The sequence below is a fragment of the Mesocricetus auratus genome, unplaced genomic scaffold (assembly GCF_017639785.1).
Source record: "Mesocricetus auratus isolate SY011 unplaced genomic scaffold, BCM_Maur_2.0 Super-Scaffold_100025, whole genome shotgun sequence".
Lineage (NCBI taxonomy): Eukaryota > Metazoa > Chordata > Mammalia > Rodentia > Cricetidae > Mesocricetus > Mesocricetus auratus.
Genome location: NW_024429206.1, coordinates 23,197,978 through 23,225,623, shown reverse-complemented (window position 1 = coordinate 23,225,623; position 27,646 = coordinate 23,197,978). Strand labels below are relative to the sequence as shown.

The 27,646-nt window shown below is 44.5% G+C and overlaps 1 long non-coding RNA gene across 1 annotated transcript; it reads right to left on the bottom strand.

The window, feature by feature from the left end:
- On the bottom strand, positions 1-27,646 carry LOC110342800. Its single transcript, XR_002384965.2, has 6 exons — positions 27,479-27,646; positions 13,922-14,048; positions 12,670-12,758; positions 10,082-10,204; positions 5,788-5,934; positions 1-1,851 (listed from the first exon to the last, which is right to left on the bottom strand). It is a non-coding gene; the product is annotated as an uncharacterized LOC110342800 (long non-coding RNA).

Genomic DNA, 27,646 nt, shown 5'->3' with positions numbered 1-27,646 from the left:
TTGTGGCAATGACAGTTTATTTATCAATCATTTATCATTTTGATTTATAGGGTGCCCAACTTGATTTAAAGGGAGCTAATGTTTAAAAATCCCCAGGCAACCACACTACTAAATATACACGGATATCAACAAAGTGAATTACTCCTGCTTTTTTCTGCCTCCCTTTGATCACCTTTCCCACACCCAAGGCTGAAGTTGGGAAACACAGCCAGGTTGATCCTCGGGACTTCCAATATAGCCTCTGAGAACCTTTGATATCACATTTATTTATTATAGAAGTTGGCCGTTGGAAAGCGTCGATATTCACACACAACTAAAATTCAGCCAGTCAAATATTTTCACATCCCAGCTTCACAGAGATGCAGACTTTGGGGATAAAAAGGAATTTCCCACTTGATCTTATTTCCACACCTCCAGCCTCCTCTTAGGTTCTAATGAGGGTGTCTTACGTGGGGTGTTGGCAGGTGGGTGCGTGCCGGTATCCACGTAAGAATGTCTGTGGAGACCAGAGGTCAACACTGGTGTCTTCCTCAATTACTCTCTACCTTTTGTTGTTGTTGTTTATTGAGATAATTGTTTCACTGAACATGGAGACTATCAGTTCAAATACACTAGCTGGCCAGCACACCCAGGGATCCACCCATCTCCACCTCCCCAGTGCTCGGATAACCAACACATACTAACCATGTCTGGCTTTTTATCTTAGCGCTGGGGATTCAGACTCAGGCTCTCATCCATAATGGCAAACACTTTACTGACTTGTCCAACCTCCTAGTCCCTAAGGCTTGCATCTTTAAGAATCTGCGGTTGAAGACCATTAACACTGGGAAGGCTACCTTCATAGCCTGGGGGGGGGGTGTCCATAGCCTCATATACTGGGCAGTAAGCAAGGTCTCACTCTCTGCCACTTCTCCTTGATCACAGGCATGAGACACTCTGCTGGGTTGGGGTCAAATGCAAATGTTTCAAACTCCAGTGCTTGGCACCAGGTTATAAGTATATCACAAGCTCATGGGTTACAAGGGGATAGATTGTGATCCAGCTCCCGTGTTAGGGATGTAGTGTCAGTTGGCAGTCTCGTACTAGCATGCATGGTGACATGGGTTCAATCCCCAGTCTCTTGACCCAGCCCGGACCTGAGAAGGAAGTCTCATTTGCGGAATTACCCAGTTCAGATCAGCCTGTGAGCGCATCTATGGAGAGCTGTCTTGACTCTTAGTTGGTTCAGAGTTGCACAGCCCATTATGAGCAGGTGGTCATGGGCTATGTAAGAAAATTATCTGAGGATGAGCCTTCAAGCCAACAAGTAAGTGTTTTCCATGTTTGGCTGTGAGTTCCCTGGACGGGATAATACTACATGGAATAGCAAACAGTCCTGCCTTTAGCCCCCTGACTTAGATTCCTGTCCTGACTTCCCTCCATGAGGGAATGTTGAGGAGAGTGAGTGTCCCCCTGCAGAATGAGAATTCATGACATGATCATGACCCGTCAAGGACACCACTGCTTCGGACCTATGGGACTGGCAAAACCTTCATAGGTCAGCCTCAGGGAAATAGCAAGGCCTTCCTATGTTTGGAATAAATACATTGACAGTGCATGCAGACAGTACCAACCACAGCATCCTCCTCCTGGATGACGGCAGCTTGAAACTGCTCCCCTACAGAGTTACCCTAAGGAGATGAGTCAGCCCACTGCATCCTTCAGCTGTGTGCTAAGTTTCTGGGCTGCCGGAGTGTCTCCGTCACTGCGAATGGACCGTCTAGCACCTGTAGGTGTGCCTGTCATTTCTTCATCCCATGTCACTCCAGCCAGGTCAATCCCAAAGCAGCACAGGTTGTGGCAGACTGTGACCTGGAAGTGTAAGGAGAAATCCTTGCCTCCCTTATGTTGTTTTTGGTTATGGCATTTGTCACAGCAACAGAATGAAATTAGGGTTCTTATCCAGGCAGCAAATAAAAAAGGAACAGAGGACAAAATATATGCAGCAACATAAATGATTCTTTACACAGTACGCTAAGTCATAGGCCAGGTGTGGGCACACCTGTAATCTCAACACCCTAGAGATAGAGGCAGGGGGACCTGAAGTTCTACGTCATCTTCAGCCATGCAGCAAGTTTTCTAGTTCTTAAAAGATGCCACCACTCTGCATAAGTGAACTTAGTAGGGACCAGCCTGTAACTAGTGGAACAAAGTACCACAGTATGGAGCCCAGGACTGTGTGAGGGGAAATGGGAAGATCCCAGTTAAAAGCAGATGATGTGACTGAAGACACCGCTCAGCAGTTACAGCTCTTGCTGCTCTCCAAGGGTCCCAAGGTCAGTCCCCAGTACCCACGTCTGGTAGTTAACAACTATCTGTAACTCCAGTTCCGGGGGACCCATCACTTTCTTGTGGCCTCTGAAGGCAGCTGAACACATATGATGTATGACTACACAGATACACATGCATGCACATAAATAAAAATGTTTAAGAAATAAATCTTAATGAGCAGTGTGGTAGGTAATGAGTGCATACTATTCTTTGGTTTCTAGTAAGAGAACAGACTAAGCTGTAAACAGACAGCTCAGTGAATTAGGAAGTAAAAGATCTTGAAAAATGAGCCCAGAGCCTCTGCAGTTAAGAGCACTTGCTGCTCTTGCAGAGGACCTGAGTTCTATTCCAAGCACCCACGTCAGGCAACTTACAATCTCCTGTAATTGCGGTTCCATGGGATTTGACTCCCTCTTCTGGCCTCAGTGGGCACTGCACTTATGTACTCATACAACCCCTCCCCCCTCCACACACACACACACACATAAATAAAAGTAAACGAAAATATTTTTTAAAAGAAAGAAAATTCAATCTGGCTTACAAAACAGTAATTATGGAATAATAGAGGACCCAACACTGAAGACTTGAGGCGACATTAGTTGCAGATACTTGGGAAGCTGAAGCAGGAGGACCCCAAGTTCAAGGCCAACCTGAGTCATGGGGTGAGTTTATATCCAGCTGATCAACTCAGTGAGACCGTATCTAAAAATACAAAAATATGAGGTGGGGGAGGGTTGAGTGTAGAGCAGTCAACTAGAATCCTCTAGTGAGGGTCTGGAGATGTGGCTCCGTAGTGTGTTTGCCTAGGTACAGTATCGAGTACCACAAAAGGGAGTAAGAAAAAGAAGGGGGGGATGAGAGGGAAGGGGGGACAACAAAGGAAGGCAGGATCAGGAACAATAAAATGGTAACTACATAAAAAATAAGGCCATCATTGGTTGTCACAATCAAGTATTACTTACTGTGCATAACCGCCCACTGAACTCACAACCGCCGGTGTGGTTGGTTGGTTTAGACAATACCACAAACACTCCAGAAATATGCTGAGCTACAATGCTCTGCAGCTGCCATGTCTGGAAGCAACAGAGTCCTTTCTCTTCACTACAACCTTGTCTGACCACCATCATACATGCACTAGGTCACTGCTGGGAAGCCCTTAGCCAAGGCTTGTGAAAATTCTCTCACAGGGACCTCTGGCACCCTTTCATGGTCTCTTACGAATGTCTTACTCTCTCCAAAAACTGGAGCTCCCTGAGCTGCAGATTTCATGCTAAAGATCTGAGTAACAAAACAGACTTGGGAAATCCCACCTCGATTCCCTCTATCCATCTACCGTTGCAGAAGTCAGGGAACCAGCTGGGGGCCTGGGGGACATAGAGAATTCAGAGGTGCCCTCTTCTTCCTGGAAGGCAAAGGGACTACAGGTGGTGGCAGGAGCAGGAGTCAAAGAATCAGCTATCATTAGAAGATAATTGACTAAGGAGAAATGGTCACTACCCCCAGGTGAAGCACAAGGCATTTTCCATATCAATAAAGTCAATTATCAGAGGATGTCCGGTCCCTTGGTACTGCTATTAACCTATATTGCTCTTATTAACCTTTCTGATGAAGACTCTTTCAAAAATAATTATATTAAAGTACAATTCTCTGTGAATTTCCAATGTGTGACTGTTCCATTTCAGTACTTCTGTCGTGTGAGATAATGAGCACCTGATTGTCTGGTTACCACATGGAGGTTTTTAATCAAGGCTCCTTTTCTTGGCTCTACTGCCAGCCTGGGGCCATTCCTCCGAGTAGCAGGAGGCTCAAGGACATTTAAATGCGAAGGAATTAAAGGTAGGACAGGAAATTGAGAGATGGGCTAGTCTAGAACATGTCCACTCCCCTGAAGAGGAAATATGTTTAGTATTGATTGTCAACTTGAGAGGGTCTAGCATGAGCAGGCGACAGTCTTCCGGGCCTATGTGTGAGGGAGTTGCTAGGTTGAATTAATTAAGGTAGGAAGAACTAGACTACATGCAAGCAGCATCATTCTGTTCCGTGGTGTAAGGTCCTAGACTGAATAAAAAGGAGACAGTGAGCTGAGCACCAGCATCCATCTCTCTCTGCTTCCTGACTGTGGATGTCATGTGACCAGCTGCCTCACGCTCCTGCTGCTATGCCTGCCCTACTGCTGTGCTGGGCTGTGCCCTTGAGAAGTGAGATAATGAACTTTTCCTTTCTTGAATTCTGTTTGTCAAGTATGTTGCCCCAGCAATGAGAAAAGCAACAACACAAGAATTGTAAGCTGTGCCACAGGAGTAAGGAGGTCCATGTGTACCTCTCCCTTGGCTGTCAGACATTAAAACCATGTTCACTTGAGGAATTGGAGTTTCCCAAGCAGTCTTATGATGGGAGGAGAGGGCAGCTGAAGCTGGAGAAAGAGTTGTCTCCAGAGAGAGTTCCACAAGGTTCTGTCAACTTGACAATGACATGTCAGCAATGGACTACACCTTCAGTAGGACCGCTTACCTATGTACACCCCTTGACTCTTCCTCTATTTCAACAGAAAGCTCACACCAGTGGCCTGAACTGGGGTCACTGAACCCTTTTTTTTGGGGGTTTGTTTTTTGTTTTTTTGTTTCTTTTTGGTTTTTCAAGACAGGGTTTCTCTGTATTGTTTTGGAGGCTGTCCTGGAGCTCACTCTTTTATCCCAGGACTCGGGAGGCAGAGGCAGGTGGATCACTGAACCCTTTTATTGTTTCCACTCTCCAAAGTGGCCACAATGACTAAATCTCCTTCCTCAGCCTTTTGCCATTAGTTATCTCTTTAATGGGTAAGGTGGGACAGGTTACTGTGCAAAGCCTAACAGAGTTACTATGTGAAGAAAACAAACGAGAAGGATGGAAATGCCCCAGCCGAGGCCAAGTGAACTGGTTTGTTCCTGTCAGGGCAGATGCAGAGGCACTCCAGAGTACCTGAAGGTGCCATGAGTGTCATCACAGTTGGGTGAGACTCAGGATTCTAATGAGACATGTTAGATGTAAAACTACATGTAACATAAGTAATACTGAGAAATGACATATTGCATGAGTAAGCCAAAGAGCCCACACTAAGGTAATATTAAATCCCCCTGGGTTTTCAATGTTTGGGTCATTTGAGCTGCTGACTGTTCCTCTCCACCAGCCCACTTCTGAAGCCTTTCCTTGGGTTCTGCTTGCTGACAGTACCCACATGCCCGTCTAATCCTGTGTTCTGGGATGCAAGAACCTGGAACCCTCTAAGCAGTGTTCCCTGTGCTATAATTCAAACCAAACTACTGCTCAGGCCACAAAACCTGCAACAGGCCTTCCCCTTATCAGACACTGTCAGGCACCGTGCTGAGAACACCGTCTGTGGGTCTCTAACCTAGAGACATGCAGGTGCCCAGATTTCTCGCCTGGGGAAGTGAGTTTACAGGCTGGTGGTCACACATCATGTCCCCATCCCTTACCTACCTCATGTTGAGAAATCGGAGAGTCTGGCTGCAGGCTTGTGCTGTGAAGCATTCATCCTTGGAGAAGAGACCCCGACTCTGTCTTAGGGACCTGTCTCCTCCTCCTCAGAGATCCCGTCACACTCTGTCTGTGGCATTAATAACTCCTCTGATTTAAAAAGAAAAAAGAAGAAAATTTACGCTCAAAACTTCTTGTTCACATCCCTCTTGATCCTTGAATCTGAACTTTAATGCCAATGGGAACCTGGTAAAATGAGAGCAGAAAGTATCCAGTGCCTACCTTGAGTGACAGCCCAAGCCCTGAGTGATCTCCTGTGTCTGCCTCGTATATCTTCCCCTCAACCATCCCCAGTGAGGAAGATGCTTAGGAGCTTATAGAGGACCAGCTGTCATTCTCAAAGCTCTGCCATATCAGAAGGACAAGTAAATTCCTGGCTCAGAATGGGCATCACCGAAGAAGGATGCAGCCAATGCCACAGTTTACCAATCTAGGCTTTCCTAGACTAGGAAGGCATCCTTACTGCAGCTGCTAGGCTGATTGAGCTCCCAGCCGAGTGCAGGCCCTATTTACAAAAGCGTGATTTTTTTAAAGTCTTTATTTTATGTGTATGTACACATATGTCTGAGTGTGTGTATACATACACCCTATAGGCAGATACTACATGCATGTATGAGCCCATGGAGATCGGAAAAGGCATTGGATTCCCTGGAACTGGAGTCACAGATTGTTATAAGCCACATGTGGGTGCAGGGAACCAAAACCAGGTCCTCTGCAAGAACAGCCAGTGCTCTTAACCATTGGGTCATACCTCCAGTGGTTTTTAATTAGCATAATTTCAATCATCAGGACTAGAATTCAGTGATTTCTACTTGTGTTACTTTCCGCTATTGCAAGAAAACAACCAACCGAAGCTCTTAAGGAAAGAAAGAGTAATTTTGTTTCACTGTTCAAAGGCAGGGAAGGCATGGTGTTCAGAGCTTTTCTGTCCATGGTTGCATCTTAACATAAAAATGGGATTGGCATTGGGGCTAGGCTACAACTCTCAAAGACTCACCCCCAGTGACCCACATCTGCCAACTAGACCTCCCACAACCTCCCAAAACAGCACTATAAGGATCAAACATATGGATAGAGGTGTGGACACTTTAGAACTAAAATATGACTTTGCTCTAGGTAAACAATTTGATTGAGGGGAATTTAACACACTGAATCCAAAGCCCGGACTTATTGATATTTGGAAGTAAAGAGGAATATTATATAAAAGATTTTATATAGTTTATCATATTAGCAAGTTGGTTTAAAGGTAGATTTTAGGGGGAGTTCAATTCTTTTCAGAAGGGGAACTGGGAGAAAAAAGATAATGCCAACCACACCCCAACTACCGCCAACCACACTCCAGCCATATCCCAGCCAGACATTATGTAGCCCCTAAATAGATCCCAACTAGAGCCCAACCAGGCATCAACTGGGGCTCAATCAAATGAAAGAAACCTCAACCAATGCCAATAAGACCCCAAATAGATATTACCAAGACCTAAACCGGATGACAAATAGTCCCCAAACAGACTTTAACTTCCCAACGAGATCTCAAACCAATCCAAACCAGACGTCATCCAGGCTCAATCTAGTCTTCAATCAGACACCAGCAAGATATCAACCAGATTCTAACTAAACATCAACCAGTTGTTAACTAGACCTCATCCAGACCCAAACCAGACTCTAACTATGCAAACACCAACCAACCACACTCTAGCCAGACCCCAACCATATTCAAATCATTCATCAACCTTCTAGTTATTGATAAACCAAACTGAAGCTTCTGAATATCTAATAAGCATTAGTTTAGTTTGCTGACTTAATTGTTTTGCCAATGACTTGTTCTCAACTAGCCAAGGCAAAGTATATTTAATATAATCATTAATATACATTGGATATATTCAGTACCCCTGAGCAGAAAAATGGTAAGTTTAGTCAAACTCTATCCAAGTGCCCTTGTCATGAAAAAACCTGCATTGTGTGTCAAGGTTAGTGGCCTAAAATGTCAAATTTCTCTCTGTGTCTCTGTCTCTGTCTCTCTCTCTTTCTTTCTCTCTCTTTTAATTGTAGCATCTGATGCCACAACCACATTCTGATTCTGAGCTTTTCCCAACCATTAAATTGCTACATGTGAGGCTGTATTTTAATCTCTGATTCACTTAATTGCCTATGCTGTGCTCAAGATCCAAGACCACAATTACTGTTTCCATGGGAATAAGATTCACAGTGGCTTTTCCATCCCCCTCCATGCTCATTTGAATGTCACTTTCATCAGCTCTCTTGGGTGTTCCTATTTTCTTGGAATATTCTTCATGCAAAACCAAACAGCCTTAAGAATGGGGCCATCAACCCAAATCATAGCCCTGATTGCCACCAACCTGGCCAATATCCATCCCTTCTTTCTATTTCGGTGTGTGTGTGTGTGTGTGTATGTTCATACATGTTCTGACACATGTGCGTTTGTATCCAAATAGAACTAGAAGTCAGCCTTAGCTGTTATTCCTCAGCTACTATCCACCTTGTTTCACTGTTTCCTTTTTGAGACAAGACATTTCCTTTTTTACCTGGACTAGCTGACCAGAGATCTCTCTACCTGTCTCCTCCTCCCCAGCACTGGGATTAAAAGTATGTGTCATCACGCCTAGCTTTTTATGCATGTCCAAGGGGTAGATTCAGTTCCTCTCACTTGTACAGCAAGCACTTCCCTGACCCAGCCATCTCCCAGCCCCGTTTCCTTATTTGTTACCAGAGATCAGCTCTCCGCAGAAAAAACCACCAGTTCCTAATCATCTCATTCCTACTGGAGAAAGACATCACAGTTCCCTCACAATGCTTCTGTGTCCTCAGATGTTTTCAAAAGCTCAAAGCACAAGACAGTGAATACCACTGAATGCCAAAAACCATCTTGCTCTTAGAGCTCCACAAAAGAACCTTTATTGGTTAACCCCAGCATCAGAGAATGTTGAGATAAATATTTCAAGGCACCAGCCTTGAAGAGGTAGACTTCTGGGGGATACTTGAGTGGGAAATGTCTGGGTTTCTTATTTTTACAGAAGAAGGTTCCGGAACATAAAGGCATACAGCACCCATCCTTGTGCCTGTGACGTGCTGGGCTATCTGAAGAAGAGTGACATAGTTTCTCCGTCTTTACTTATTTCTCAGCAAGATGGGGAAAAGTGGTACTTGTTTGCCAAGGTCATGGTGCGGGCCAGCCACATTTGTACTTGTGATGCATCTCGTGAGACCTGTGCATGCAGGAGAGGCACACCCCTCCTTGCAAAGGCACACCCTTCCCACCAGTTAATATTTCCATGAGAACCACCAAGCAAAGAAAAGACCATGTGCTTGATGTCAGATTCTAGGACTGAAATCACAGCCCCATCACAACCCCTTCGAGGCCAGGCAAAATGTGTCACCTTTCTGAGCTGTGGCTTCCTTGCCTGCAGATGGGGCAAGGTTCAACTCACCTTGCTGACCCAGAACACCACTACAGCGCTGGTGTTGACAAATGTTTCTTTCTTTTTCTCCCTCGAGTCTCCCTTCTGACTCGCTTATGCATCTCTTTGTAACCCCGGGAGAATTATTTAACCTTTCTGGCTCTGAATTCCCCTTCCCATAAAACTAAAGGGTTTGACAAGGCCCTCTTTGAATTTCCTTCCAACTCTCACATGCTGCAATTCTTTTACTTTGAGCTGCCCCTTGGGATATGGTAATGGGTTACATTCCACAAAAGACTTGGATGTCATATTACGGGCTGTAACACAGCTTCCAGAAAACTCTCCTGCTCTCCCCAGCAGAATTCCCCATTGTTCCTAGCATAATGAATAACCCAACACCACAAATACTGCATCTGAGTCCTACTGGTGTCCACAGGCTGTTGCATTCCAGGGCCCACCTGAGGAGACACTGAAAACCTGGAGGATGACTCCCTGTGTAAAGTACTTGCTGCAGAAGCATGAAACCCTGAGAGTGAGTCCCCAACCACCCCCAAAAAGAAACCAGATGTGAGAGCATACCTCTGTAACCCCAGCTCTGGGCAGGTGGAGACAGTGGATCCCTGGAGCGAGTTGTCCAGTTAGAGATAATCACTGAGCTCCAGGATCAGTGGGAGACATTGTCTCAAAAAAAAAAAAAATAAAGTGGAGGGTGCATGAGGAAGGCACCCATGGTCAACCTGTGCAACGTATGTACCCCTATGTGCTCCTGCACCTGCACACATGTCCATACACACACGAACACATGTGCACACTCATCCTACCTGTAGAATGAACAACAGCACTAGAAGGCTCTGGTGTGAAGGGTGGACTCCAGATTATGATGATGTGTCTGGGTAGTTGGTTCGAGTTCACTGGTGATGTCATCTGCAGCAAAAGCCACTCTGCTGCAAGAGGTACACGTGAGGGATACCGTTGGGTGAAAAGCCTGATTTTTACCACGTACCTTCCCCTCAGTCTTTTTAGGAACCTAAAAAGTACTCAAACAAACAAATAAAACAAAACAAAATAAAAAACAAACAAACAAAAATCTTGAGGAGGGAGTGTAAGGATGGCTCCGTGGCCTGCTCTTGTGGAAGACTTTACATCGGTGTGTTTGCAGGAAGCTGTGATGGACAGATTTCTTATCCTAGTAAGGATGACACTCCTAATGATACTGACCTAAAACTGTTGTCAAACAGGAAGTAGAGCCCCTTTCCTGAGGTCTCCATGGAACCCACTTTCTCCCTCTTCTCCCTACTCTAATACTGGGAGTCTAGAGCACTGGAGAAGAACAGCATGAGATCGTCTTGACCACTAGCTACCCAGTCCACAGGAGGCAAAGGGCACATCCAGGACTCAGATGCGGGTATTCTATGATACAGATCCTCTCTTCAACATTCTGAGAGATTCCTGTGCTTTCTGTGAAGCTTCTGCCCACTCCATGGTAGACTCTCCATGAGAAGGTGTTGTGTTACCTGCTCTAAGTTTCCTTTCTGCTGGTTGGATCAACACCAAGACCAAAAGCAAGTTAGGAAAAGAAAAGGGTAGGCACAGCTTACACTTCCAGGTCACAGTCTGTCATTGAGGGATGGCAGTGTAGAAATCCACGAATCAGAAACCATGGAGAAGCACTGATTGTGGCTCACTCTCTAGCTCAGTCACAGACTCACACTATGCTAATTTTTAAAAAGATACAGCCTGGGACCACTCACCCAGGAATGGTGCCTCCCACAGTGGGCTGAGCCCTTCAGTATCCATTAACAGTCAGGACAGTCTCTCACAGACCAATCTCTCTACGGAGGCTTCTCCTTTCAGATAATGCTTTAGGCTGTGCCAAGTTGATGAGGCTAACTATGATCCTAGACTAACCTGTAGCCTTCTTGATGCTCTGATGGGATTATCTATATTCTTTAAAGACGCTGTGGCTGTAGCATTTGATGCTCAAACCATCTGGCGGGTGGGACTTGCATTCACAGGGATCAATGCGGCTTTGCCTGTAGTTAACACTGGGTATCTGACTATGGGCAATGATTTTTTTCCTCTGGCTCTATCAGTTACTATTCTGCTGCTATTTAGCCCATCCTGATTTAAAAAGCAAGTTAGAGAAGAAGGGGTTTGTTTTGGCTTAACAGTTCCAGAGAGGTGGACTCCACAACGGAAGGGAGGCATGGCAGGAAGACTATGAGGTTTGCCTGGCAGTCAGGAAGCAGAGAGATCACATTTTATTCACACAGTAAGCACATCGAGAAAACAAATAGCGAGACCAAGCTGTAAACTTCAGAGTACTCCCAGCCCAGTGACGCTCCTCCTCCTAAGGCCCTACCTCCTAAAGATCTCACACTTCCCCAAACAACACCACCAACTAGAGACCAAGTGTTCAGGTACGTGAGCCTATGGGGTACATTCCTCATTCAAACTGCCACACCGACTCTGAATAATAGGTGTAAAATAGGGTATATGTTGTGCTTTGGTTCATAGGACTGTTGTGAAGACTGACCCCTCAAGGGATTTGTTCTCAGAAGATACCAAAATCTGTGACTCTCTTTTAAACAAACTAGCAGTGTTTGCATATATCCTTGGTACTTTAAATCACCTACAGATGACTCGTGCTACCTAACCCATTATAAATGCTATGTAATTGTTTGGTGCATGTTGCTTCAGAAATAATGGCAAGGAAACACCTAGACTGTTCAGTGTGGACTTAATTCATTTTCACCTGAATTCTGACCTTTAGTAAAATGTAAAGATTTGAAGCCTTACTCCCAGAAGACTGGATAGACGTGCAAAGCAATTGCCGCAGCAGCTGGCACTATTCAATATGAGTTCAAGACCAGCCTGAGCTATATCTGCACCCATCCATCCATTCTCTTCATCCTTCCACCCATCAGTCAGCCCACGTGTTCATTCATCTATCCATTCACCCACCTACCAACCATTTATCTATTCATCCTTTCTTACGTGTCCTTTAATTATTATAAAACGTTGGTCTCATCCCTCTAATGGTCTGTTACAGTGTCTAGAGGAGTAGTCATCACACTGGGGTTGAACCGTCTTTGGATTCTCCATCAACTGTCCCAAGTGTAACATTTTTGAAGAGAGACTGGATGGTGAATTGCCATCCCTGAAGTCCCTGATGAACTGGGAGTTATTGGGTAGTTGGTGACATCAGTGACTGGTGACCTGGATTGGCCTTTGGAAAGTCCCAGATGGAAATCATAGCAGTCTGATCCCATCCTACATCCTGCTGGCTCTGGTGTTTTGTCAGGCTTCCAGAATAATATACGAGCATAAACTATGCAAATCAATATTTCAAGAGGCAGAGACACAGGCGCAAGTTTCATTTCTAGTGCTGGAACCATCTTTTCCTTACCCACGAGAATACTTGGAATGTAGTTCAGGAGAGCAGGCGCACGCAGAGCAGGAAGGCCTGGGTTCCATCTTGCATTCTCCCCATGTGACCTAGGGCAGGTGATTTCATAACACAAATTCTCAGTTTCCTTTATTAAATTTGGCTGATTATTATTATTGGGCTAATTATACTTATTATCTATTTCATAAGGGTATTAAAAGAATTAAAAGGGAATTTTGAAAAGAATTTGGCACAGCTTTTAGCTAGTGATACTCATTAAATGGTTGTTAATTGTTTTGGTTTTTTTCTTTTTTTATTGCCATTAACTTTTCCTTCAAAGAGTTTGCCTGTCTCCATTTGAGGGTGACTGTGGAGAGATTAGCTTCAGGGTAACCATTAATCCATCCTGATATTTATCATTTATTCATTAATTGCAAGGCTTTATGCTAAATTCTTCAGGGGTATGAATCAAGCCCTCAGCGAGCTTCTGTTTTTATCTAAGAAGATAAGGCAGTTTCATAAATTAGAACAAGTAACTAAACTCCTTTGGGCCTCATTTATCTCACTTATTTAATGGAAGATTTGGGGGCTGAAAGCTAGAAAACTGAACAAAACTACAGAGCTAGGAAGATTCAGATAAAGCGGATGAATGGATGAGTGGGTTGGCGGGTGGGCTGCCTGGTGGATGAATGGATGGGAAAATGGATGGATAAGAGAGTGTGGAGGTGGAAAGATGGATTGATGTATAAATGGGTGGAAGGGTCAATGGGCAGGTGGGTGGGTGGGGTGGTGTGTAGATGGATAGATATATGTAGGTGGATGGGTATATGGACAGGTTGATGAGAAGTGGATTGTGGGTGGACTGGTGACTGAGTGGGTGCATTAATAGACCATCACCTGTGGGGGGAATAGGAGAGTAGCTGGGTGTGTGAGTAGGTGGGTGAATGTAGGTGGATAAATGGATGAGTAGGTGAATTGGTGAATGGATGGTCAGATCCGTGGGCAAATGTGTGGATAAATGAGTTGGTGGGTGGGAGGGGCATGAGGATACATGTATTTAAGCCCATATTTCACATATAAGGGAAAATGCGATAGTTTTCTCTCTGAGTTTGGTTTATTTTACTTAATACAATGTCTTCCATTTTTATTCCCTTTTCCTGCAAACTGCACAGTGTCACTCTTTAGAGCTGAGTAAAACTCATTATGTGTGTGTGGCGTATCACATTGTCTTTAGCCAGTCTTTTGACGATGGGTTTTTATGCTAGTTCCATACCTTGGCTCCTATGGATAATGATGTAATAAATGTGGATGTGAATTGTCTTTACAGCACGTATTGCCATTTCTTTCTTGAAGAGTGTCCAAGATGAAGAAGAAGGGAATGAACAGGGAGCAAGCTGGTGCTATACATTTGGGGAAGAAAGAACTGAGATTAAAAAAAATCACGGTGAACACTTTGACTCCAGCAAAGCCCTTTCCCCCTGTACTATGAAGGATAAGAGGCTGCGTCCTACCAAACTATTCAGGTAAAAGTTGTACAGGATAGGCAACAGCTGAGCTGACTTCATGAGTGAGTCATCTTAAGGAAGTGGCAAATATGTAGGGGCTGGGAAGATGGCTCAGTTAGTGAAGTGCTTGCTTCACGGGTATGAAGATAGGAGTTCAGTTGCCCTGAATAAAAAAGACAGACATCTCGGCATGAGCCAACACCGGGGGAGTGGAGATGCGTGATCCCTGGGGCTCAGTGGCCACTCCATCTAACTTAGGAAGAGACTTTGCCTCAAAAAATAAGACAAAATCAATTGAGGGAGTTGATCAATGATGACCTCTGACCGCCACTTGCATTTACACATAATTGTACAAACACATGTATATACACATGCACACATGTGAACACACACACACACACACGAAATTGATAAATAAGAACTTCACAAAACAACATGACAAACATTTTGCACTTGCTCATATGTGTAGTATAATGTCCTAGCCTCAGACTGGGTTCTGAGAAATGAGACACCCCATAGGACTGCTTCTGACTCCTCAGGGGACACAGACCCACAAGCTTTAGTGTTTTCTCTGGGGGAACAGATACACTGGGCTGTATCTGTTACTAAGAGTTGAAAGATAAGGAACTTTCTGTAAAACACAAAAGTATGGAGTTGCTTCCTTATTCAATAGACTTGAGTCCAAATATTTGTAGGAAAGACGTTTTGAAAAGTAAACCTTGTTTTCACTTTTCATACAAAGACAGTTTATTTCTATACATGATATTGCCTGATGCTGGGGGTAGGATAATATGCACTGAGAAGATGTGTGTCTGAGTTTCTAGTCTGCTGCTGTGAGAGAATGGCCCAACAAGAGCAATGGAAGGGGGAGGAGGATTATTATAGTTCATAGTTCAAGGGTACAGTCCGTTGTAGAGGGGAAGCCAAGGTAACTAGAGCTGCTTACAACACTTCCATAATCAGGAAGCAGAGAAGAACAAATATTGGACGCTCCCCATCTCTCTTTCTCCACTTACACACTCCAGGATGCCAGACCAAGGAATGACAGCACCCACAGTTGGGTGGGTCTTCCCATTCTCAATTAATGGAGCCAAGGCAGGCTTCCACAGCCCAGAAGGCTAGAACCCTCAGGTGATTCTAGATTATGTCAAAGTGACAATCAACACTAACCATCACTATCTGTTACCAGAAGAGTGAAGTTTTGAAATTCATGTTGTAATTGTTCTGTGCGTTAAAAAAAAATAGACTTTCTTGCAGCCTTGCACTTTCTTTAAAGCCGGGCATGCTTCATATGCAAAATTCTTTGCTCCCAGGCAGTTCCTGGGGCTTTGCTGAATTTTTTGTAGAGCTCAGGGAAAGGGAAAAAATGATATATTTGATCATGGATGAAGCCAAATATTTGCATACCTTTGCAATCCACCTCTCCCTCACCTGGCAGTTTGGCCATGACGGAGGAAACCTGCAGCCCTTGGGGAACAGATTAGCTGAGCCAGCCTGGTGAGCAAGTTCAGCCTCCTCTGCTGTGTAAACATCTCTGACCTCTCAGGGGCCCTGGAGAGATTAATGAAAGTCAGCAAAGAGCAGTGCTCAATGCTTGTGTGGTTGCTGCTGTTCCGGGTCCAATGGATCGCTGTGTGTGCTCTTGACCTTCCAATCCCACTGGGAAGCTACCAGGGTGCATCTGTAAGTGTTTGCTTCATCTACTGTAGGGATGGACCATGGAAGCTCTGCAAACCCCAGCTCCAGAACAGCAGTCAGTATTGATGATGCCAGTTTTGAGGGTAAAGGAAGCCTTATGTGTCTGGTAGATGTTCTACACGTGTTGGGGCTCAGTAACTTGAGAGTTGCAAAGCTCACTATATACAACTGGACATGGTGATGCATGCTTAGAGGCACTGGAGACATAGAGACAGGGGATTGCTAGGCTATGTATGAAACAGAGTTCACTCTTTCCCTAGTCATGGGGATGAGACTTGGTTAATGCATTATTCATGCAATGGAATGAGGACTGTAAGGAAAAATCAACTTTTCCGCTTATAACTTTATTAACTCAGGTATTTTTGTCATAGGCCATGGTAAGCTGGTATATCCTTGTGCTCACAACTTCAATGCTTGCCGGGCGGTGGTGGCGCATGCCTTTAATCCCAGCACTCGTGAGGCAGAGGCAGGAGGATCTCTGTGAGTTCGAGGCCGGGCTGGACCGACAGCCTCCAAAACAATACAGAGAAATCCTGTCTCGTAAAAACAAAAAACAAAAAACAACTTCAATGCTTAAAGTCCTAGGTACCTGAAGGGTCTAGTTCCTCTACCAACTCTCAAATATGCATTAGAATGCTTGGATTCTGGATCCTACAGAGGGTGGTATCCTCTTCTGCTTAGACCATGGTTTGTTGTCATCCTCAAATGGTCCCAAGCAAAAGCAGGCTGCTCAGTCCTGGCATCAAATCCCCAGACAGGCATCGTGCCCCTATTAATACAGCTAGAACAGCCTGATCTGGAGTCACTCACTCTGCAGCTGGCATTGTGCTTGACGTTTTGTGGAGTCAGCTCATCCATCAAGGACAAACATGTTGACACGTCTCTAAGTGACATCCAACCTCTCTGTAGAAGTGGACAGAGAGATTAGACCCCTGAAGGCTGTTCCCAGATGCACCTTGACAGTGGTAGGTTAGAAATCAATTTTAATCTCTCTCCCATTATTTCAGGGTGACTCGGTCCCTAGATCACACCAGTCTCATTTGCAAAGCAAATGACACACACACCGGGACCCTCCATGTGGTCGCTGTTTGTCTCCTTTCCCTTGCTGATGTGGGTGGTTCTTGTCAGGCTTCAAACAAAAGGCACCGGGTGTGGAAGAACACCAGCTACTCCAACAACCACTTCATGTGTGGCCAGGGAGCCAGAGTTGTATGCTTCAGATCTTAGACACGCTGCAAAGCTCCCAGTGGAGGATTAGTCCCCAAAGGATGCACTGTTGGGAACTCAGGAACTTAGCTCCCATCTATCTCCCTCACATCGCTGCCCCTATCCTTACCTCTATCTCTGTCGCCATCTCTAACTACATATCTCACTTCTATCTCCAGCACCACCTCTAACTATCTCTACATAGCTCTACCTCTATCTCAGCTTTCTCTGTCTCCTCATCTCTATTTAACCTTAGTCCTCTATCATCTCTTTCTATGCCATCATCTTTCTTTACCTCTCTCTGTGTCTCTATCTCTCTCTTCGCTTCCTGGCCACCATGAGGTGAACAGCTGTGCTGCGACGTATCCCCCTCACCATAATGTTCCGTTTTACCCACCATCCTAACATGGCTCCAGATGACCATTAGATGAACCTTTGAGACTATGAGTCAAAATAAAACCTTCCCCTGCCCTTATTAATTATCTCCGATATTGCCATAGCAACAGAAAGCTGATTAATATAAAGAAGAAGAAGGAGGGACCAAGATTCCATAATCTCCTTCAAGAGTATTCTGCCAGTGACCTAAAGAAAGACTTCTGTTTACACCCCACCTATTATCAAGCATGTCCAACCTACATACTGCATCTCAGGATAGCTGTGAATGAAGCCCAATATGTTTGTAAGCTGCAATCAATATAGTATCATGATGTCAAAATTTGGATAACACCACAGGTTCCACCACTCCATATGGCATGAATACAAAATGTCCTCCACTCTGGGCTTGTTTTGAACCTTGCTTCTCAGATGGCAACAGTGGTACTTGGAAGGGGTCTAGAACTATTAAGAGGTAGATCTTAGCCAAAGATCACTGGAGACAGGTCTTTTGTTTCTCTGCTCCCTTGTCTAGTCATCACATGAAGACTTCTTATCACCATGAAGATGCTGCCTTCCCTGCAAAGATGGCAGGTGCTTCCCAAAGCTGTGAGCCAAAACTCAACCTCCCTTACCCTAAGTTGCTTCTGTCACAGTGTGAGAAAAGTTGACGAATGCAATCTCCCAACAGCAGCTAACTGGTGATAAGCCTTTTGCATATGGACCCTTGGGGGACAGTCAATAACCAGGATGCTGAGGAGACATTTCAGGAGAGAGGGAGTGTCTGTGTGTGTGTGTGTGTGTGTGTGTGTGTGTGTGTGTGTGTGTGTGACAGAGAGACAGAGACATAGACAGACAGACAGACAGACACAGAGAGAGAGAGAGAGAGAGAGAGAGAGAGAGAGAGAGAGAGAGAGAGAGAGAGAGAGAGAGAGAGAGAGAGCAGGCAAGCAGGCAGATAAACAGACAGAGATAGAGAAAATCCAAGTAGCTTTTGGTAACCTCGGACCATCAGTTCAGGGTGAGACAGCAGCCTGCAAATGAAGCCACTTCCACAAGCACATGTGAGACCTGAGCCCTCTGTCTCCTACCACCTCATGCAGGATGCAGCTCACAGAGCATGGAGACAGCAGTTCAAATGTCTCTCTTGAAAGTCTCCAACTCTCAGTGTCTATGACTAAAGCTGATGTCCCAAACAACCCTCACGAATCAACTGGATGAGAACTGTGCAACAAATAACCCTCAGGTGTTATTTCTCAGGCACTATCCACCTTTTTTGACACAGGGTCTCTCCCTTGGTTTGGAGCTCAGCAAGTTAGCCAGCAAGCTCCAGGGATCCTCCTGTCTCTGAATTCCCAATGTTGGAATGACACATGCAAACTACCATGCCCAGCTTTGTCTTTTTTGTTCTTTTTGTTTTTGTTGATGATGTATTCTGTTGGTTCTGGAGATCAAACTCATGTCACATGTTTACAAGGCAAGGCCTCTACTGACTGAGCAATGGCTATCTCTCCAGCAAGGCCTCTACTGACTGAGCAATGGCTATCTCTCCAGCCTTGACAGTGATGGGTCATTTTGTCAGCTGTCTAATTTGGACACCAACTTGGAACACATATATATGCTCATACACACATATGAATACATGCATATATGTGACACATATTTACACACACACACACAAGTAGCACATATGTACACACTCAGCACATAGGTGGGCACACATGAAGGATATATGCACACACAAAAGACTTTGAAACAAAGACCCATAGACTGGCCTTTTATTGGGGAGTATCCTCAGGAGATATACCTAAGGTGGTGTAGAAAAAAGCCAAATCAATGAGTTTTTATATCCTTTGATGCAGAACGGGAACCCAGAAATCATTGTCCTCTTCTTACATTTCCTTGTCTAGATCCACCATGTCACCAAGAGCTGTGAGCCATGGCCAATCTGTTTCCTAAGGCTCCCACGTCCACAGTCCCAGTGACATCTTCTGCCTGCATCACTGGGGTCACCTCCCAACTGTTCTGCCCACATCTGCTCTTGCTGCTTTTCTGTACCTTAGTCTCCACTCACAATCAGAGAACATTCCCAAGAAAAGCCAATGTGTTCTGAGTCCCCCTATGCCACCTCATTGCACTGAAAAAAGAGTCCAAAGTCTTCTCCGTGGTGCTTTCAATACCCCTGGTTCTCCTGGCCTCCATACATACATTACACACACACACACACACACACACACACACACACACACACACACACACACTTCAGACAAATGAATAACTGCCCAGACACACACGTCCTCACACAGAAAGGAGAATTTGAAGATGTGGACAGGGGAGCCAAGGGACACATGCATTTTCTAAGATGATACAAGTTTGGAATAGTTGAGCTGGCTAACTCTGACCTTCACATACTTTATTTGGTTCTTTCAGTCTGAAGAGGTCTCTGGAGACTCAACAGAATTCCATTAATGTGTAAAACACGACTCCATTCATTCATGGAGGACGGTGCTATTATCATCAATGAACTTGAAAAGAAGAGGAAGGTCAGTCAGGCAGGAGGCAGGATGGCTGCAGGTTTGAGGTCTGCCTGGGCTGCATAAGGAGTCTAAGGCCAGCCTTGACAACTTCCTGAAACCTTGTCTCAAAATAAAAAGTAAAGAGGGCTGGAGGTGTGGCTCAGGAATAGACCGATTGCCTAGAATCCCCAGTGAAGTAAGGAAAACAAAGCTCAGAGGTAGAGAGATTACCCAGAACACCCCAGTGAGCTCATGGGCTGTATACGGTTCAGCAACAGAATGTCTGCCTAGATTCTCCCAGTGAGGGGTCTAGGACAAGTTTTGGGATAAAGCACTAGCCTAGCACCTCCAATGAGGGATAGCCTATGACTCGGTGGTAGAACACTTGTTTAGTATGTACATGACAAGCTCATACCCATTTCTGTGAAGAGAGAGGAAGAGGAGAAAAAGAGCTAGTGGTCTTAAGTGATGCAGTGAGAAAGTCACCTGACTCATCTGTAGTGTTGAGGTGTCTATCCGAGGCCTTCCAAACCGTGTCCAGTCTCACCAGGTTCCAAACCAGGATGCATGGTTTCATGCTGCTGTTGCCCCCATCATCATTCTGAATTGAGTCCCTCACCTTACATCCCCTCCTTGCCTATAGCAGAATCCAGGCACACATGGAGAACAAATTCTTGTCACGGAGACATCAGCAATGTGATTAAGATCCCTCTTGACGTCATCCTCCCCTCAGAGTATATATTCAGGGAGATGCTCAACTCCCACATGGCAGAGATGTTGTGGAAATAATTGACTATTCAAGTAGAGGGTTGAACTGGGCCATCTCCCCGGAAGCATCCCATTACTCGTAATAATGACAGCTTTTGAGACTGTGGCAAAATGCCCATGATGGTGGACTCATTATGCACGTGGATTTTTAACCAGAGGTCTATGTCAGAATCCCTTGGCTTAGAGAGGTGTTTTTCCCCATTTAGACCCTATTGGAAACATCTAGAATTGCCCAGGTTTGGTGGTGCACACACCTGTGAATCTAGAATTTAGGAAGCTGAAGCAGGAGGATTGGGAGTTTCAGACTAACCCGGGCTACTTGTTGAGACCCTGTCTCAAAAAAACCATAAACATAGACAATGCACAAGCCCATGCTACAGTTTATCTGAAAATTGAATACATGCTAAGCCAGACACCAAAGACTGAACCTTACACATACATATATGACATTCACATGAAGTGCTGAGAATAGGTAAACCCGTAGACAGAAGGCAATTATTAATTACCTGAGCTCAGGGAAGGAAAGAATTAAATTGACAGATTGACAGCTCGGTGAAGACAGGGTCTCTCTTGGGGGTGATGGAATTTTTTGTTTTGTTTTGATTTTGATTTCTAATCATGTGTGTGTGTGTGTGAGAGAGAGAGAGAGAGAGAGAGAGAGAGAGAGAGAGAGAGAGAGAGAGAGAGAGAGAGAGAGGAGAGAGAGAGAGAGAGAGCTCCAGGTATCCATGGGGGCCAAAGGAGTGCAGACAGAGTTACAGGTAATTTTACTCACCTGGTGTGAGCAGTGGGAACCAAACTTAGGTCCTCTACAACAGCTGTGGTATACACTCAAAACCACTGAGCCATCTCTCCAGCCTTAAAAATGTTTTGGGAATAAATTAAAGTGATGGATTGTGAACATATTAAGTGATAGTGATTTACACTTTTATGTCATGTGAAGTTCACATCCGTAAAGGTTTCTGATAAGGAGAAGAAAAGAACTGAGTGTGGTGGTGTACACCTGTAATCTCAGCACTCAGGAGTCTGAGGCAGGAGGTTTGCCACTATGAGGCCAGCCTTGTTATAAAGGAATAAAAGAGAAAGACATACTGAATCAAAATCTGTAAGAGTAAACAAGGGACATAGGCCTTTGGAAATGGTCACCAAATAAGTTTAAAAAGAAATTTAAGTGTGTGTATGGTGTGTGTATGTATGTATGCAAGGTTTAGCATGTATGTGGACACACATGAATGTGTGAGTTCATGTGCACATGTGTGTGCATGCACATGGAGGCCTGAATTTGATATTGGGAATAATTTTCAATCCCTCGTCTATCTTATTCATTGAAGCAGGCTCTCCCAATCAATCCCAGAGCTACAAGATATGCCTCGTCTTGATAGCAGGATTATTCTAGATCTCCTATCTTTGAGGCAGGAATTGCAGATGGGCCAGGATACCCTCCATTTCAAAGGGCTTCTGGTGACTCAAATTTAGGTCTTCATGCTTGTGTGGCAAGCACTTTAGCCACTGAGCTATCTCAGTCCCTCGCCTAATGGCATTTAAAGGTATCAATACCTATGGACTATTTTGAAAATAAGGACATCCCTGGTTTCTGTCCCCCAGGCCATCACTTACAAGCAACATGGGGATTTTAAGTGAAAATATAGTTGCAATTTTAATATCAATGGCCAGCTTGACAGGATCTAAACTCACCTGGGAGATTCACCTCTGGGTGTGTCTATGAGGAAGATTCTAGATTAGATTAACAGAGATGGGGAAGCCCACTCTGGACAATGGGCAACAGCATCCCACAGGTGGGGGCGGGTGTCCTGGACTAAATACAAAAGAAAATGTGAGCTGAACGCTGGCATTCATCTCCTTCCCTGCTTCCTGGTGGTAGATGTAATGTGACCTCATGCTCCTGTCACCATGCCTTCCCTGCCATGATGGACTGTGTGTCCTCAAACTGTAAGCCACAGTAAATCCTTCTTTCCTTTCTTCCTTCCTTCCTTCCTTAAATTGCTTCTGCCCAGCATTTTTGTCACTGAAATCAGCATGATAACCAAATACATCAGCACAGAGTTGCAGGACAGATTGCATTGGATCAATATCTCCCTCAGTACCCCAGTGCCAACACACAAACTTTTTAAAAATGCAACGACTTCCTGTCTCGTTGCACTCTAAAACCTTTCTCTTTTCCCAAGTTCAAGGATTCCACTAACACTCTCCAGCAGTGGGTAAACAGGATCATGTTGTACAGAGTCACAGAATTCTGAAGACTCTAAAGACAAAGCTGTGGGAGATCCACTCCCAGAGCACAACACGCAGGTCAGAGTCAGCCAGCTTAGCTGTGTGGGCCTTGCACAGCTCTAGCAAATCTTTGCATCTCCTGACTACCCCAATGAGCAACTCCAGCCTTGGAAAGTTCTGTTTTCTTCCAAAAAGAAAAGAAATGCAAGCCACACTTTAACACTAATGGCCACCTGCTGGGTTTTTTTTAATGTGACTTAAAGCTGAGTCGTTCCAAATCACATGAATCATTTCTAAATTTAGAAAATCAGTTCCTAATGCAGGCTGCCTGCTCTGAATCGTAAATAATGCTTCCCAGCATTCATGGGGGAGAATTGCTGCCAAGAGCCTCTTCACTTGGCTCCTCACACTCCCCACGAGGTGATCAAGAAAATGCTTGCTCAAGTGTGAGGCTGTCTGTGAACAGAACAAGGGAATGGTTTAGTCCATCCTGTGCAAAAAATGTCAAGAGTCCTACATCACATAGTAGACTGCTTCTCAGTAAGGGGTGGGGGTGAGGCATTGGTAACCTGAGGGTCATTCATGGTTGGGACAAATACAATCTCCTGGTTCCTATCTGGCAAGTTATAAGAAACCATTCTGTAGGTTTTGACCACCCTGACCATGCCACCCAAAGTAACATGAACTCCCAGCTGGGACGAACTGGACTCCCAGACCTGTTAGTCAAAAATAAACTTCTCCTTGAAGTTGCTTTTGCCAGGTATTCAATCAGAGCAATGAGAAACCAGAATGCCTTCTTCCCACTGCCTGCCATTAGCTCTCTCTCTTCCCTCCACATCCACCCCACAGTTGCTGACAAAGGCTTCAGAGAAAGGACACACTTTAAGGCAAACTTTACACAAGTTTCTTAAAGCTTGCATGGAGCCTGATCACCAGTGGTATATAGCAAATTTCTCCCTTCTCCACTGTTGCTCACCTAGACATGTTATACACTTGTGGATTCATTTGTATATGCCTGCATGAACACACACACACACACACACACACACACACACACACACAAGATTAAAGTCATCAAAAATGAATGGAAATATACTATTATAGTTTCATCTATGTTTCTGTGATAAAACACTCTAACATATCAAACACACACAAAGATGAAAAAGGAATTAACAAACAAGTAAATGAAAATGTTACACCCTTGATATGATATGACATGAGAAATGGAATCTCATATGACACAAGGATGATAAGACAGGATATAATTCCTGCTTGGGTCTTATAGCTTATGTTACTGGATTTCCTGGTTTTGTCTATCAATCTACCTATTTGGAATAACATCAATTTTCAACCAGTTGCTTTCAAGTTACTTCAAAGGGTCCACCATCACATGGTACATATTTACGATTTATTAGTGAAACCAATTTTTCTGTTGCTAGAACTAGTTCTGTCTGGTACAAACTTTGCATGATGACTCATTCTCATTTTAGTGCCTGAGTGAAGTGTGGTCCCCTTGTACAGTGACTGTCACAGTAATGCAGATGATGAGTCACCTAGAAAGAAGGCCAAGGGATGACAGAACATCACAGTGGACGAGATTAAAGTAATCAGATAAATGAATAGGTGTGTGTTGTTCTAGTTTCATCCATGTTGATATGATAAATAACTCAGACCAAAAGCAACATAGGGCAGAAAGTGGCCATTTCTGCTTCTAAGGCAGAGTCCAGGGAAGTCAGGACAGGAACTGAAGGGAGGAAACATGAAGGGATGGTGATTGCTGGCTCATGTCCTGATTCAAGCTAAGCTAGCTCTCTTTTTATTTTTTTTTGATTATGGGTGTGTATGTCTCTGTATGGGTATGTACACTTGAGTGTAATATTCCTAGAGGCCAAAAGAGGACATCGCATCCCTAGAGTGGGAGTGAAAGGCAAGTGTGAGCTGCCTGACATGCAACTTGGGTCTCCTGTAAGACCAGTATGTGTTTCTAACAGCTCAGCTTCAAACTGGCTGGTCTTGAGAGTCTTTTTTTCATCAATGCTAAGAACCTTGGGTCTACTGAGTGGAAGCTCCTAAAGGGGACTTCTCCAGCTGCTGCAGGTGATAGGGTGGAGCCATGCCTCCATCCTTGCTGTTAGCCAAGGCTAAGTCATTCTGTAGAGCTCCTCCATTTTTCTTGAGCTGTTACAGTTTTTGTTTGCTTTTAAGAAAGTAATTTGGTTTCCAGAACTGAAGCAGCTTGTTTCTCTAGACACTTACTGTCCCTCCCCCATCCAACTTCACTAATGGGTGGGAAGAAAAGATGTTTACTGATCATGATCATTCTTTAAATGACCACTTACTGGTTACCCTAGCAATGGCCCACTGAGAACCAAAACCAGAAACTTCTAAGTCTCCTTCCCTTTAGCATTAGGAAGGTTGAGAACCACTGGCCTATTATGTTAATGTCACTCCAATAAATCTCTTATATAAAAGGACAATCCACCTCAGTGTTCCTCCTGGACCTCAACCCTGAAACTTTTCACTTGTTACTTTGACAATATCAGAAAAGAACCGGGGTCCTCTCTGAGGAATAGATCCTGTACTCACCTCTACTTCTCATAGAAAAAAAAAACCTTCAAATGTCAACTCACAAACATGTCGCCACTCATCTTGACACCAAATCCCCTAATGCCTTCACATTTGGCTTCTTAAGAAAGCGTGGCTCTCTGACAGGCGAATTATCACAGCCCACCATCATGTAGAACAGCACTAGATGGGACTCCCATCCGTCACCGTGTTCCCTTTTAACTGCTGAGTATCGATTACCCAGGCCAGAGAATTGTGACAATCAATAACCTTTCTGTCCCAGAGAAAGAGCATTATGAGACTGAAAAAAATTAGCTTGTTTCATAGGAGAAAGAAACAAGATGTCAGTCGCATCTCTAAAACCCAACCTGATGCACAGCAGCCCCTCCAAGTCACAGATGAGGAAGTCATCCTAATGGGGGAAGATGAGAGCTTTCATGTTAGATAAGCACCCGGCACCAAACCTAAAAGAAGTGGGTTCCAGAATGTTCTTCTGTTCTGTGGTACACTTTAGTGACACTCACCTCTGGCTCTCTCATCCTGTTGGTATACTCAATTATCATAATTGGTGTAGTGCTCACAATTTCTTATTAGCAAGCTATCCCAAAATGTAGCAGCTTGTAGTGACCAGTTTGTTGGACTCAGGTTCTGGGGATGAGGAGTTTGGAAAATTTCAGGTGGGTAGTTCTTCCTTGGGAGCTCTCATGGGATGCAGCTAGATGCCCACTGCTGCTATAGTTTATATGGAGGCTGGATTGGACTCAAAATCTGTGAGGGGCCATGTGCAGAGCTGAGACTGGATGAGAGCGGCCCTGTTGGAGTGTGATGAGGGCTCCAACTGTGCTTACACAACACTTCCCCAGCAAGAGGTTCTAGGTTAGCATTGGTTTTTTTACAGTGTGTGTGTGTGTGTGTGTGTGTTGTTGTTGTTGTTGTTGTTGAGAGTGTAGGGTAGTCAAGGTGCTACAGGACACAGGTGGCAGTCAGAGAACAATCTTTGGAAGTCTTTTCTCTCCTTCCATCATGTTGGGCCCAGGGGACTGAAGTTCATTAGACTCAGAGTAAACACATTTATCTGCTGGGCTGCATCACTGGCCTTGACGTTTTACATTATAGACAGTTGGTTGGCCACTTCACAAGGTTTAAAATCATCATGGAAATGAACTTCTGGGCAAGCCTATGAAGGGATTCCTAGGCTGGGTTATTGAAGAGGGAAGAGCCATGCAGAATGTGGGTGACACTATCTCATGGGCTGGGGTCCCAGAGTGAATAAAAAGGAGGAAGTCAGCATCCATGTCTCTCTGCTTCCTGACTGTGAATGCCATGTGACCAGACACCTTGTTCTCCTGCCATGTGTCTTCCCCACAATGATGAAACTTCAAATTTTCAGAATCAAATCCTCTGCCCTTAAGTTGTTTCTTGCCTGGTCTATGGTCACAGCCTCCAGAACAGTAACCAAAACATATATAAAAGAACAAACATCCCCCAAATAGTGGTCAAGCCTCTGAAGTTATACTATGTCTCCTCCATTGTAATATCTTGGTTGAAACAGACCCAGTTAAGTGAACCTCTTCCTACTGAAAATGTAGGTCCTTAGACTCTGTTTCTCAATAGCAGTGTCAAATTTCGAAATCTTATTTTGGAAACCCCTCTGCAAGCCCAGAGTAGAGCACATTGCAAGAAGGGGTTGCATGTTGAAACTGAGTCATATCCATCTGCACCACAAAAAAAAAATCTGAAAGTAGGTGCTAGAGAGATGATTCATTGCTAAGATAGCTCTACAAAAGGACCTGAGTTGAGTTCAATTCCTAGCACCCAAATTCAGTCCAGGCATCTGATGCCTTCTTCTGATCTCCACGGAGACCCACATCATACATACACACACACACACACACACACACACACACACACTAAACAAATAAATAATTAAAAGGGCAACTTAAAGGAGAAAAGGTTTTCATGGCTTACCGTTTGAAGGGATACAGTTCATTGTGGGAAGGTGTGAGGCAGCTGGTCACATCATGTCTGCAGTCAGAAGCAGAGCCCTTACAGGAAATGGGATGGGCTATAAAACTTCAAGTGATGGCCTCCTCCAGCAAGGCTCCACCTCACGAAGGTTCCACAACCTTCTAATTC